The 13,930-nt window shown below is 38.2% G+C and overlaps 1 long non-coding RNA gene across 2 annotated transcripts; it reads left to right on the forward strand.

Annotated features, from left to right (window-relative positions):
* The first annotated feature begins 3,847 nt into the window (after positions 1 to 3,847).
* On the forward strand, positions 3,848 to 13,912 carry LOC127668019 (uncharacterized). Of its 2 annotated transcripts, none has more exons than XR_007973978.1 (3): positions 3,848 to 4,229; positions 5,570 to 5,674; positions 13,611 to 13,912. It is a non-coding gene; the product is annotated as an uncharacterized LOC127668019 (long non-coding RNA). The 2 variants fall into 2 exon arrangements; XR_007973979.1 differs by lacking the exon at positions 13,611 to 13,912 and adding an exon at positions 9,033 to 9,095.
* The last annotated feature ends 18 nt before the right edge of the window (positions 13,913 to 13,930 follow it).

The raw sequence follows: 13,930 nt of genomic DNA on the forward strand, positions 1-13,930 counted from the left end.
CAAGACAGGGAGGATAACTAAAGTCAAGAACACAAAAGGAATTAACAGTACACCTAAAAGAAGAGACTCATACACATACCCAGTACTCATACACATACTAGTACATCTCCAATATTAAAATAGCAGTAACTAACAATCATTGGTCACTCATTTCAGCAACCAGAGACTCGTATCACTAATGAAAAGACAAAGGTTAACAAAATGCATTTTAACAGGATTCATCATTATGCTGAATACAAGAGACAAGTATCAAAGGTAGATACTATCTCAGAGTAAAGAGCTGGTAAAAGGTTTTACAAGCCAACAGGAAAAAGAAACAAACTGGAGTATCATTTAAAATATTGTATAAAATAGACTTTCAACCTAAAGTAATCAAAAGAGATGGAGTAGGACATTTCATACTCATCAAAGAGAAAGCTCACCAAGAGGAAGTCTTCATTCTGAGCATCTATACCCCAATTACAAGCATAAAAATGTTTATTAAAAAACATTAGTACAAGGAGATAAGAACGGATCAATTCGCATTCTTCTGCATGCTGACCTCCAATTGAACCAGCACCATTTGTTGAAAAGACTATTTTTTTTCCACTGGATGCTTTCAGCTCCTTTGTCAAAGATCAAGAGACCATATGTGTGTGGGTTCATTTCTGGGTCTTCAATCCTATTCCATTGATCTGCTTGCCTGACATGGTACCAATTCCATGCAGTTTTGATCACTGTTGCTCTGTAGTAAAGTTTGAGGTCTGGGATACTGAATCCCCCTGAAGTTCTTTGCTGTTGAGAATAGTTTTAGCTATCCCGGGTTTTTTGTTATTCCAGATGAATTTAACAATTGCTCTTTCTAGGTCTATGAAGAACTGGGTTGGGATTTTGATGGGGATTACATTGAATCTGTAGATAGCCTTTGGCAAGATGGCCATTTTAACTATGTTAATCCTACCAATCCACGAGCATGGAAGATGTTTCCTTTTTCTGAGATCTTCTTTGATTTCCTTCTTCAGAGATCTGAAGCTCTTGTCATATAGGTCTTTCACTTGTTTGGTTAGAGTCACCCCCAAGATACTTTATGCTGTTTGTAGCTATTGTGAAGGGTGTCATTTCCCTAATTTCTTTCTCAGTCTTCTTATCCTTTGAGGATATAAAGGTCACATTTTTAAAACAGTGCAGAAAATCACATACATAAAATAGTAATGCCGAATCCTTGTGAATTTTAACCATCTTTTATCAACCAATATTCAAGCCAATTGATACAAAATCTTTTGTGGAAGTAGTATTTGAATGATGGGTTGACATTATAATAGAGCTTAGTCTGAAAACACACATTCTATCTATTTATACTTTATGTGTTATGTTTAAAATTCAGAGTAGCCTTTATTTTCAGGCTTAAGTATGCATAAAGCCCCAATAACTATCTGGATTTATTTCAATTAATTTATTATAGATTTACTTATATACAGAGATATACAAAACATGAAGAAAGATATATAGAAAATTCAGATTGCAAGAAAAATGCAATAATATTCTCTCTTTTCTCTACCATTGTAAAAGTTCATATGGAAATAAGTGGTTGCCAAGGTTGGTTTCAAAATGTTTTCATCAAGCATGTATTACATGAGAAAATTATAAATAAGAAATTCTGAAGCCCTTTCCTCCACTACCTTGGCTCTAACCCTAAAAATGCCACAAGGAAACATATATAGCTTGTAAACACAACAAGTAGCAACCTATAAAATAAAGAAACAAAATGAATATTTCTTCTGTGGAAGCAAATAACACCCAAGAGGAGTAGACAGCAGGAAATAATCAAACACAGGGCTGAAATCAGCCAAGTAGAAACAAAAAGAACTATACAAAGAATCAAACAAACCAGGAGCTGGTTCTTTGAAAATAAAACCAACAAGATAGACAAGCCCTTATCTTGGGATTACATTCTGTAATTTTTTTTTGGCCAATATCCACTTTGAGGAGTCAAAGGGCAGACCTTAGATGAAATGCCTTAGAGTCAGGGGAGGGAACTTGTGGATTCCACTTCCAGTAGAAAAAGAGGGCATCAAGTAGAGGGGTGGGGTTGCCATCCAACAGTAAAAAATTCTGACCCAGAAGAGTTGCTGTCTGAAAGAAATGCAGGGACAAAAATGGAGAAAAGCCTGAGAAAAGGATGTCTAGTGACAAGCCCAAACTGAGATCCACCCAAGGGGAGTCTGCAAGGCCTAACACTATTACTCATGCTGAGTTGTGCTCAACAAAAGGGGGCCTATCATGAGTGCCCTTTGAAAGACCCACCAAGAGGCTGAAAGAGTCAGATGCAGATATTTATTCTGAAGCAATGGAAATAGACTCAAGACCCCATTGGTTGAACTAGAGAAAAGCTGGAAGAAACTGAAGAGGAGGGCAAATCTATTGAAAGACCTGTAGTCTCAACTTACATGGACCCCAGACCTCTCTCAGACACTGAGCCACAAACCAGGCAGCCTACACCAGCTGATATGAGGCCCTGAGGACATATACAGCAGAGGACTACCAGGTCTACACTCAGTCAGCCAAGATGCACCTAACCGTAAAGAGACATGAGGCTCCAGGGAATTGGGAGGTCTGGTGCGGTAGAGATTGGGGTATCTCCCTGTTGGAGATGGGAGGACAGAGGAGGTATTGGATGTAGAACAATCAGAGGCTAGACCAGGAGAGGGATAAAGTCTAGACTATAAAAAATGATTAAATAGTAATAAAATGATAATGATGATGATAATAATTTCATAATATTATTAATAATTTATAATAATTATTGTTATTATAAAACAAATAAGACTAAGATTTAAAAACTGCAAGAAAGAATTAAAACACAACCACTCACTGTACTCACCAGTACACCCCAGATTAAGAGATGACAACAAATAGCTTCACGGCAGCTTGTGATTTTCAAGAAGAATATCTTCTTTGTTAACTAGGGGTACCTCCAGTTTGTAATTTTCTGCCTCAATTTTGTAAATTTCTGTGACTACACATAGGCATTTGGCAACTTTATATAATAACCACACAAATACAAAGAAACAAACAAAAGTAAAAATTATGTGTATATAGTCATCATTATGCAGTTAACATGATATATTCTGAATATTATGTAAATTGTTAATTTCTGTCTGTGTGTGTGTGCATCTGTGTGTGTGCATCTTTGTGTGGTTATGTGTGTGTGTGTTTGTGTGTGTGTGTGTTTGTGTATGTGTGTTTGCACACATGCTTCTACTTAGTAGCATCTGTTCTTTCCTTCCCAGTACAAGGACTTACTGGGGGCATCACATTTGTCAGCAAATGGTTTTAACTTCTAAGCCACCAAACTAGTTCAAGGCTTGGAACTTTAAAAATCCTGTTGAGGTTCATAAATGGAGCCAGGTCTCACCTCAGGACATTAGTGCACACCTATAATAATTCCACCACTTTGGATATGGAGACAGGAGGATTTATAGTTTCATGATAGCTTTGTCTACATAGCAAGACCCTTACTCAAAACAAATTAAAAATGTCCACCATAGTAGATCACTTCTGAGATGTCAGTACTTAATAAGCTGTGACAGGAGGAACACCACAAGTTTCAGTCTGAAGTATCCAATTACTGTATGTCATAAAACTTCCCTTCTCATAAAGAGCCAGACCACTCCTTTTTACTATTTCTTAAACTTAACTTAATGCCCATCCACTTGATTGAGAAGGGTAAAACCAATGTCTACAATGAGGAGGCTGTGCCACATAGTTCAGCCTATTTGTCAATTCCCCACAGGCAGCCTGCTGATCCATGAGGTCAGTCCTGCTGTGAACCTTGTTAGAAATTCCAGGAACCCCATTGGAAGAGGATCCCATGGTTTCTCACAAAGATGTAATGCCAAATGGGATTACCTCAGAAAGGTATTATTCATGGACTTTATCATATCCACTTAAATGAAGAGTATCAACAGGGCCCTGCTCAACTTTTCACAAGGTAATTAAAGACCCAAAAGAGTTCTCTCAGCAGACAGGATCTCCTCTCTCTACAGGGCATTCCATCAACAAGACAGAAAGCAAGTCCCTGAGGCTATAGGCACCTTACTGCTGTTCTGTGAAATTCCCACTTTACCAATGGCTCCCTAGGTGGATACAAGAAAAGAAATATCAGAATCATGGAGAGAGGGAAGGAAGAAAATAATGTGGGTTGGAGAACATCTTGAGACTCTTCCTCTTCCTCACCCATATGGATTAGGGTGAGCCTAAATGGAACCTGTGATGCTATTGTCTTTTCCTATTCCTATTTGGGCTGGATCCTGAGAGGGCTATAGGCATCCCTTTTATTCCCTTTGGTCTTTCTTCCAGCATATTCAAAACACAGTATAGAATACAGAAAGCAAGCTTGGGAGAGAGGAAGTTTAAACAATCTTTAGTTTATTAAGAGTGCTCTACTCTGCAGCACTTCGGGTTCCCAGTGCAAGCTTCACCTGATGGGGCGGGACCTCAGCAAGTTTCCAGCCAATGGGAGGTCTGGAGGCAGGGCCTGTGGCGTGCAGGGCCTCCGGAAGTGTGGCTGTGAGGGTCGGGGTGGGGCCTGGGGGCGGGGCGTGGCGGGCTGTGGGGCGAGCCTGGTGCTGGAAGCTTGGTGACCTGGCCCAGTCTCCTGAACCACTCCAACTGTGCTGCAGCCCAGGGACTGGAGGTCCCTGGGAAGATGTGCGGTGTGGGCCTGAAGGTGAAGTCCTGCGGCCGGGCCTGGGGGGGTCGGCTGTGAATGCAGTGATGCGGGGGTCCGGGCGAGGTGAGGAGCCGAGATGCACGGGAACTAGAGGGCGGAGAGCTCGGGACCGCCCGGGCTTGGGCCCTTCCCCGCTGGGCGGAACCGGGATCCAGGGCTGCGCCGCTGCGGGTCCTAGGCAAGCTGAGGGCCAGGTGGAGCCTGCGTGTGCTCGGGTCCCAGTTTTCCCTGAACCTGCGGCCTGGCTGATGCCCTGGCAGCCGGGATGGAGTCGGGGGAGGCGCCCGGCCCTGCATTCCTGCACAGGAAGGTCGTGGGCTCTTCTTGAGTAGGATGGTGGGGACTGGACCTGCTGGCCAGGCGCTGGTGTCGCCTTCACTCTACTGCTAACTCTTCCCTCCCCACCTCCTTTGAAGGGCTGCCGGCCCTGGTGGTCTAAAACATTTTGTTTAGTAGAGGCAATCCAGTTCTTATAATTCTAAGAGACTTGGCTTTCACTTCTGGGGACTCTTGTTAATTGAAGTCCTGAGTTACTTAGTGTGTTGAGTTTTGATGCCACCAAACTGTTCAGGTTTTGGATACTTAACGAATCTCAGTTCTGTGCCCCTGCAACTTTTTCAAAGAAAGTAAGATGCCTTTGAAAGAGTTGAAAGGGGGCTGGAGAGATGGCTCAGCAGTTAAGAGCACTGACTGCTCTTCCTAAGGTCCTGAATTCAATTCCCAGCAACCAAGTGGTGGTTCACAACCATCCATAATGACATCTGGCTCCCTCTTTTAGAGTGTCTGAAGACAGCTACAGTGTACTTATATATAATAAATAAGATTAACCATGTTTCCTATTGTTCTCGCCTCTGTCAGGTACGCCTTGTTGGAATTGACATTTTCACTGGCAGAAAACATGAAGATATCTGTCCCTCTACTCACATCATGGATGTTCCAAATATTAAGAGAAATGATTATCAAGTAAGTACTGATCTCGTTCACAGTGTTTCAGAGTGTATAAATGCCCTCTTTGGTAGTAGTTTTTCAAGACTTGAGAGTAATTTTATAGAGTATATTCCTTATCAGTTACTAGACTCCTCTTATCTTACACATTAGAGAAATAGTGTTTTGTTTTGTTCTGCTTTTGTTAATATTCTGTGCCTTTTATTGTTGGGAAATATAGGATCATATATCTCAGACTGGCCTTGAACTCCCTATTCAAGGATAATCTTCAGTTTCTGACCCTCCTGCCTCTGCCTGTGAGTGCTGAGATTATAGGTTGCATCTTCATGGCGGGCTGTCCTGTACTGGAAGCCAAACCCAGGGCTTTGTGCATGCTTTAGGCAAGCAACCTACAGTTGTGCTGTTTCTCCAGCCTCTATTCCTGCATCTTAAAATGCTGTATTGAACCAGTGAAATGGCTGGGTTAGGCACTGTCTGTGTAGCCTTAGTCTGGACAGAGGTGTTCTCTACTTGTGAGCTGGGAAATGCTTATATCTGCATACATACACTCACTAGATAAATAAATGTAAGTGAGGCAGGAGAATCAGAAAGACTTAGGAAGGCTGGAATCAGCTGCATTCACTCGATGACTTTCTTTTATTCTATCTGTCTTTTAATTCCTTAAGAAGTTTAAAGGAGATTGGTTCCCATTCTGGATATCCATCATCCATGCTTACAGTTTGGAAAAGCTTCAAATTTTCCCCTTGTTCTCCAGTCTTCTGTACTGTTTGTAGAATATGGGACTGAGGGGGTGTCCTTTTCTTGTCCATCTTCTTAGGCCTAGGAGGTAGAAGAGGGGGCAAGTAAGGATTATGATATTTAGCTGTTTCTATTTTGTGGAATAGTTTGAAGTGCCATGGTCACCCCAGCTGGGTATGGGGGTCCCTGTGATGAGGGTCTTTGATGTCCAGGTGGGTAAGGATTCAGCTGTGAGAAACAGAAACACAGAGGCAGCTTGAATCTGAGGGTATTTTGCAGCTCTCAAGCAGGGATTTTTATATATTAAAAACCAAATGTAGCAACTCTTAGAAACCGTATCCAGTGAAACAATGACTAACACCAACAAAAGTCATTTGGCACAGTAAAATACAAACATCATCTGAGCATTACAACTCTTAAAGTACATGTTTAGTGAATCATAAATAGGACAGGTAACATCATTATTATTAATATAAATCATTAAAATATAACAATTCTAAAAGGATGTATTCAATAGGGCGGTCATCCAAGGCTAATGGCATATTCCCAAGAACAGGTTAATAAATCTATATGTTCAGTGCTCTCAACCGCTGAGCTAACTTTCCTGCCCAATATGGTTAATTATTATTTAGCATCTAATGCCTGATTTTTTATAAATCTTCAACACATAAATTTAAACTATTTTAATTCTTTAAAATTAAGGCTTTCTCTACCATATGACAAAGCCCACCTCCAATGTCATAGGTGTAGCCATATGAAATTTTATTATTGGGAAAGTTTTCATCTATCATAATAATTTTATAAATGATTTAAAAAGTAAAGCATTGATTTACCTGGAGATATGTTAGTGACCTACATCTCAAGGCATGGTTTCATAACCATTGTTCTTGCATAAGATCATGGTCTACGCTCTCAGGAACCTGTAACTAAGGAATGAAATAGAACAGAACAGAAATGTTGTCATGAGAACTAGGGCTCAGTATGTTTGCTCCAGGGGAGAGTTCCACAACTGGTTCCAGTAGACCTCTTTCTTTTGAAGTTGAATTCTCAGTCTGTGGAACTTGTCAAACAGATTCTCCTGGTGTTGGTATGACATTGAAGGTTATTGGTATTAGGTCTTTGTTGAAGGTCTGATAGAACTCTGCATTAAACCCATCTGATTGATCCTGGGCTTTTTTTTTTTTTTTTTTTTTTGCTTGGGAGACTATGAATAACTGCTTCTATTTCTTTAGTGGGTTTGGGATGGTTTAGATAATTTATCTGATCCTGATTTAGCTTTGGAACTTGATATGTTTCTACATAATTATACATTTCATCTAGATTTTCCAGTTTTCTTGAGTATAGGTTTTGTAATAGGATCTGATGATTTTTTGAATTTCCTCAGTATCTGTTGTATGTCTCCCTTTTCATTTCTGATTTTGTTGATTTGGATATGGTCTCTGTGACCGCTGGTGAGTTTGTGCAAGGGTTTATCTATCTTGTTGGTTTTTACAAATAACCAGCTCCTAGTTTGGTTGATTCTTTGTATATTTCTTTTTGTTTCCACTTGATTGATTTCAGCCTTGTGTTTGATTATTTCCTGCCTTCTATTGCTCTTGGGTATATTTGCTTCTTTTTGTTCTAGAACCTTCAGATGTGCTGTCATACTGCTAGTGTATGCTCTTTGCAGTTTCTTTTTGGAGGCATTCAGAGTTATGGGTTTTCCTATTAGCACTGTTTTCATTGTGTCCCATAAATTTGGGTATATTGTGCCTTCATTTTCATTAAATTCTAAAATGTCTTTAATTTCTTTCTTTCTTTCTTCCTTGACCAAGTTATCATTGAGTAGAATGTTTTTCAGTTTCCATGTGGGCTTCCTCTTGTTTTTGTTGTTATTGAAGACAAGCCTTAGTCCCTGGAGATCTGATAGGGTACGTGCATGGGATTATTCCAATCTTCTTATATCTGTTGAGGTCTGTTTTGTGTCCAAGGCGAGTATATGGTTACTTTTGGAGAAGGTACCATGGGGTGCTGGGAAGAAGGTATATTCTTTTGTTTTAGGACAAAATGTTCTATAGATATCTGTTAAATCCATTTGGTTCCTAAATTCTGTTAGTTTCACTCTGTCTCTGTTTAGTTTCTGTTTCCATGATCTGTCCATTGATGAAAGTGGGCTCTTGAAGGCTCTCCCTATTATAATGTGAGGTACAATGTGCACTTTAGTAAAATTTCTGTTATGAATGTGGGTATTCTTACATTTGGAGCATAGATGTTTAGAATTGAGAGTTCATCTTGGTAGATTTTTTCCTTTGATGAGTATGAAGTACCCTTGCTTACATTTTTTGATTACTTTAGGTTGAAAGTCTATTTTAGAACATTTGCTTGGAAAATTGTTTTCTAGCCTTTTATTCTGAGGTAGTATCTGTTTTTGTGTCTGAAGTGGGATTCCTGTATGCAGCAAAATGTTGGGTCCTGTTTACATATCCAGTCTGTTAGTCTATGTCTTTTGATTGGAGAATTGAGTCAATTGATATTAAGAGATATTAAGGAAAAGTGATTGTTGCTTCTTGTTATTTTTGTTATTAGAGGTAGAGTTTTGTTTATGTGGCTTTCTTCCTTTTGGTTTGTTAAAAGAAGATTATTTTCTTTCTTTTTCTAGGGTGCAGTTCCCTCCTTTTTGAGGTTTCCATTCATTATCCTTTGAAGGATTGGATTTGTGGAAAGGTACTTGTAAATTTGTTTTTGTCACGGAATACCTTGGTTTCTCCATCTATGGTAAAGTTTTTCTGGGTATAGCAGCCTGAGTTGGCATTTGTATTCCCTTAGGGTTTATATGACATCTTTTCAGGTTCTTCTGGCTTTCATAGTCTCTGTCAAGAAGTCTGGTGTAATTCTGATTAGTCTGCCTTTAAATGTTACTTGACCTTTTTCCCTTACTGCTTTTAATATTATTTCTTTCTTTAGTGCATTTGGTGTTTTGATTATTATGTGTCAAGGGGAATTTCTCTTCTGGTCCAATCTATTTGGAGTTCTGCAGGCTTCTTGTATGTTCATGGGTATCTCTTTCTTTAGATTGGGGAAGTTTTCTTCTTTAGTTTTGTTGAAGACATTTACTGGCCTTTTAAGCTGGAAATCTTCATTCTCTTCTATACCTATAATCTTTAGGTTTGGTCTTTTCATTGTGTCCTGGATTTCCTGAATGTTGTGGTTTAGGAGATTTTTGTATTTTGCATTTTCTTTGAATGTTGTGTCAGTGTTTTCTATTGTATCTTCTGCACCTGAGATTCTCTCTACTATCTCTTCTATTCTGTTGGTAATGCTTGTTTATATGACTCCTGAGTTCTTTCCTAGGTTTTGTATCTCCAGAGTTGTTTCCCTTTGTGATTTCTTTATTGTTTCTCCTTCCATTTTTATATCCTGGATGGTTTTGTTCAATTCCTTCACATGTTTGGTTATGTTTTCCTATAATTCTTTAAGGGAGTTATTTATGTCCTTCTTGAAGTCCTCTAGCAGCATCATGAGCTGTGAATTTAAATCCAAATCTTTCTTTTCAAGTGGGTTGGAGTATCTAGGACTTCCTGTTGTGTTGCCATGCTGCCTTGCTTCCTGTTGATAATGTTCTTATTTTGCCTCTCACCATCTGGTTATCTCTGGTATTAGTTGGTCCCTCCTAATAGCAGCTACTAATCAGGGGAAACTGCAGGCACTGAGTTCTTCCTGGTTGGTGATTCTGCACATACTAGAGAAAAGTGCTGTGATTAAATGAAGCAGTATACAAAGTTGCACTCTAACTTATGACCATGGAGGTGTTTTCTGGGACCACATCACATATATTCTCCTCTGCCCATGATCATAGCCTTCATATTATTTTAGAAGGTATGAAGTTGATACTGACATTATCAATTAAATAATTTAAGGTATGTTCTCATAAGTTTGTCAATGGTTTTCATGACAGACATCAATGATACAGTTTATTCGCCTTGGGGAGATAAACTTTCTGTTCATTCATAAATACTATTCCTGAATATCCACTTCAAAAATTGTGAAAAAATGAAATGTTTAGAAGAGAATAATAGGGTAAATTTGGATTTCACCCCAATCAGTCACTGTAAGCTCCCAGCATAGAAAACATTAATTAGTGTCTGACTGATGCAGGCTCAAAATAGGTGAATGTCCAGGCTGTCTGTCAATCTGTCATCCTTCTTGTTATTTCTATTCAACTCACTTTCAGTCCACACTTGAAAATACTCACAGTTTTTGGAAGATAGTAATCAACTCATCTGAATGAAAAATGAATATATATATATATATATATAAATATATATTTATATACTCATAGTGTGCCTTTCGAGTGTAGTTGGTATATGTGAGAGAAATTTACTTTAATTTTTGAGAGTAAAGAAAACTAAAATGAATGTTTTTCTTGAAAGACCATATATGTGTCCTGATTCTGCTGTCTAGTGAATAAAAAGTTAAATTATTTTGAGGATGTCTTTCATGTTATGTTAAGAGCGTTATTAGTTTCATAGGAGATGATCCTCATTATTTCCATTTGCAAGGAAGGTAATTACTTAGCAGACATTTAAATTGGAGATTTCAGATTTATGTATTTCTTCTGAATTTTGGTTCATATATATATGAACCAAAAATATATAATATATATAATTGAATATATATACATGTATATATACAAATATATACCATTGTATATATACAATTAGATGTATTGAGGTAAAAAGAAAATATAAGTACAAATGTTTCATTTGATTTGACATGTTTGTTTGTATATGAGTGTGCATGTGTATCCTTTAGTAAATATTATACATTCCCATATTTTGACTGTTATATGGTATGGAAATAGTGTGGAAAATTTTCTCTGTAGTGTCATGTTTCAAAATCATCACACATTTGAAGAGTATATGTATATGTACATGTATATGTGTATGTATATGATTTTTGATTCAGAGTTTATTTTGTGTCATTTTTCTCCTGAATCTGAGAGAGGCAGTGTAAGTGTCTTCAGTTTTGGACCAACATATTAGCTTAACAGTGTCCAATACAGATTTATATACCCAAGTGAACACACACACAAAATTTGCAGTTAAAAATGTTATCATATTTAATCCCTCTTAAATTAGAGAATTACATGCTGCAGTGGAATAGTGTTGAGCTAATTATTAATTTGTGCCAGGAGAGTTGATGTGAGGACTCACACAGATGAAGCACTAGTTCCCAGGACCTCCTGTCTTGTATGCCAATTCACCCAAGGGAACACACAATATTTTTTTTTCTAAAAAGGTGTTCTCCCTGCATCAAGTGTATTTTTTTTTGGTATTTTTTCTTTGATATATTTTTTTATTTACATTTCAAATGATTTCCCCTTTTCTGGCTTCCCACCCCTCTTCTCTCCCCATATTTCCCCATCCACCCCTTCCCACTTCCCTGTTCTGCTTTTGCCCTATACTGCTACACTGAGTCTTTCCATAACCAGGGGCCACACCTCCGTTCTTCTTGGACCTCATTTGTGTGTGGATTATGTTTTGGGCATTCCAATTTTCTAGGCTAATATCCACTTATTAGTGAGTGCATACCATGACTGATATTTTGAGATTGGGTTACCTCACTTAGTATGCTGTTATCCACCTCCATCCATTTGTCTAAGAAGTGTCTTCTAAACAATGGTCATATACTTACCTGCAGTTTAGTGTGAATAATGATCCCTCTCTATGTGCCATGACCTCATGCTAAGAGGACACTGCCTTACCTATCCCTTTATACAATGAAACTAAATCTAGGAGCAATTGTTGGCCCTGCCATAGTCACACAGCTCTTAGAACACAGTCAAGTCTTGACATTCCCAACTATCTTCCACACTGTAGTCATCTTCCTGTCACACAAGTGTTCCAGTGAATCATGTCATTCAGAAGGGCAGTCATGTGGAGAATTCCATCTACACCTGCACCCTCATGATGGCACTTGGCTTTAGTAATTTTAATGAGCAATAATCTTAAAAGTCTTACTTTTATCAAGACTCTAACCTTTTTTTCTTTTAACATTACAATTCAAAAGAACAGAAAGATCAGTGGTACTATTTTCTGAGAAGGTATTTTACTTGTGATTATACTTTAATTCTGTACTGATATGGGAATTGTAGTTTGTGTTTAATTTCTTTCTTAAAAATATATTTTGCAGACTGTCTTCAACCCTGGTATTGATTAGATGGTCACTGGATACTGCTTTAGATCCTTTTGTCTATCACATATTTCATTTAATGTTGAGGAAGTGCAGTCATTGCCTCCTTTTATATTAAAGTAAACAGCACTCTTTAGTATTATGTTAAATTCCACTCCATAAATGTTACTGCACCATGTCCATTAAAGCCATCTGCTACTTTAATGTCAAGCTGATTTTTGCCTTTTCCTTGTGTATTAGTCACAGAACTTTCCCTCAGAACTTATGGACTGCCTCTATATATTAAGGGAATTTACTGTAATGACGTATGGTCTGTAGTCTAACTAAGCCAACAATGAGTAGCTGTGAATGGGAAGTCAAAAAATCTAGTAGTTTTTCAGTCTATGAGGCTAGTTTGTTTCACCTGGTCTTCTTTATAAACTGGAATCCTGAAGAAGTAGATATCAACAGATGTGCTGGCAGTAAGAACAAGCAGGCAAAGAAGAGTGAATCTTCCTGCTTCCAAAGTCCTTATATAAGCCTTCAACAGAAGGACTGGCTCAGATTAAAGGTGTTTACCCCCATGCCTAGATTGGGACCTTGCTTTGTCCTAGGCTGACCTTGAACTCAGATCCACTTCCCTTAGATTGTAGAAATTAATAGTGGGTGTGTTCTACCTTGCCTGGGCCTAAAGTTTTCATGGCCACTATGCCTCAATATCTCCATATCAAGGTCCAAATCAAAAGCCTCAAGATCTGGATTACAGGTGTGCCCTAAATTTCTGGATTGTAATTTTTTTCATATGTAGTCTAATTGACAGCAACCTTGCAACAAAAACCTTCTGAGGACTGGCTGTGTTTCCTAGATCAATGTGTTATTAACTGGCCATACCTTTGGTTCTAAAACATTTTTAAATATTCCCTAATCCAATAGTGCATATTGATAAACTGATTGTCTTGTATTTAACACTATGATGGTACTTATAAACTATTAAAGTGATTAGCATGAAATAAGCTACTAGCAAATTTATTTTACTATATTGTGTGTTTTTATTGCATTTGAGCAGATCCATTAATGCATCCAAGAAGAGTATCAAGAAAGCTTTCTCACTGAAGATATTCACTGAGGACATCGCAACCTGTGACTGTATATGTGAATACAAAACCAAAACTGATATTTCAAGTTCATGACTAGGAGTGACAGGCAATTTGTAGAATAATGGAAGAGGGAGACATAGGAGGGTAGAGGAGAGAGATAGGATGAATTTTTGCATATGGAAAAGCTAAGTGGATATGGCATGCACCCATGTTTATATGTGATATGAAGAAAGCAACATGAAGCAAGATTGATCCACATGCTAAAGCAGAATAAAGAAAGAAGATTTTT

The sequence above is a fragment of the Apodemus sylvaticus genome, chromosome 17 (genome assembly GCF_947179515.1).
Source record: "Apodemus sylvaticus chromosome 17, mApoSyl1.1, whole genome shotgun sequence".
NCBI lineage: Eukaryota > Metazoa > Chordata > Mammalia > Rodentia > Muridae > Apodemus > Apodemus sylvaticus.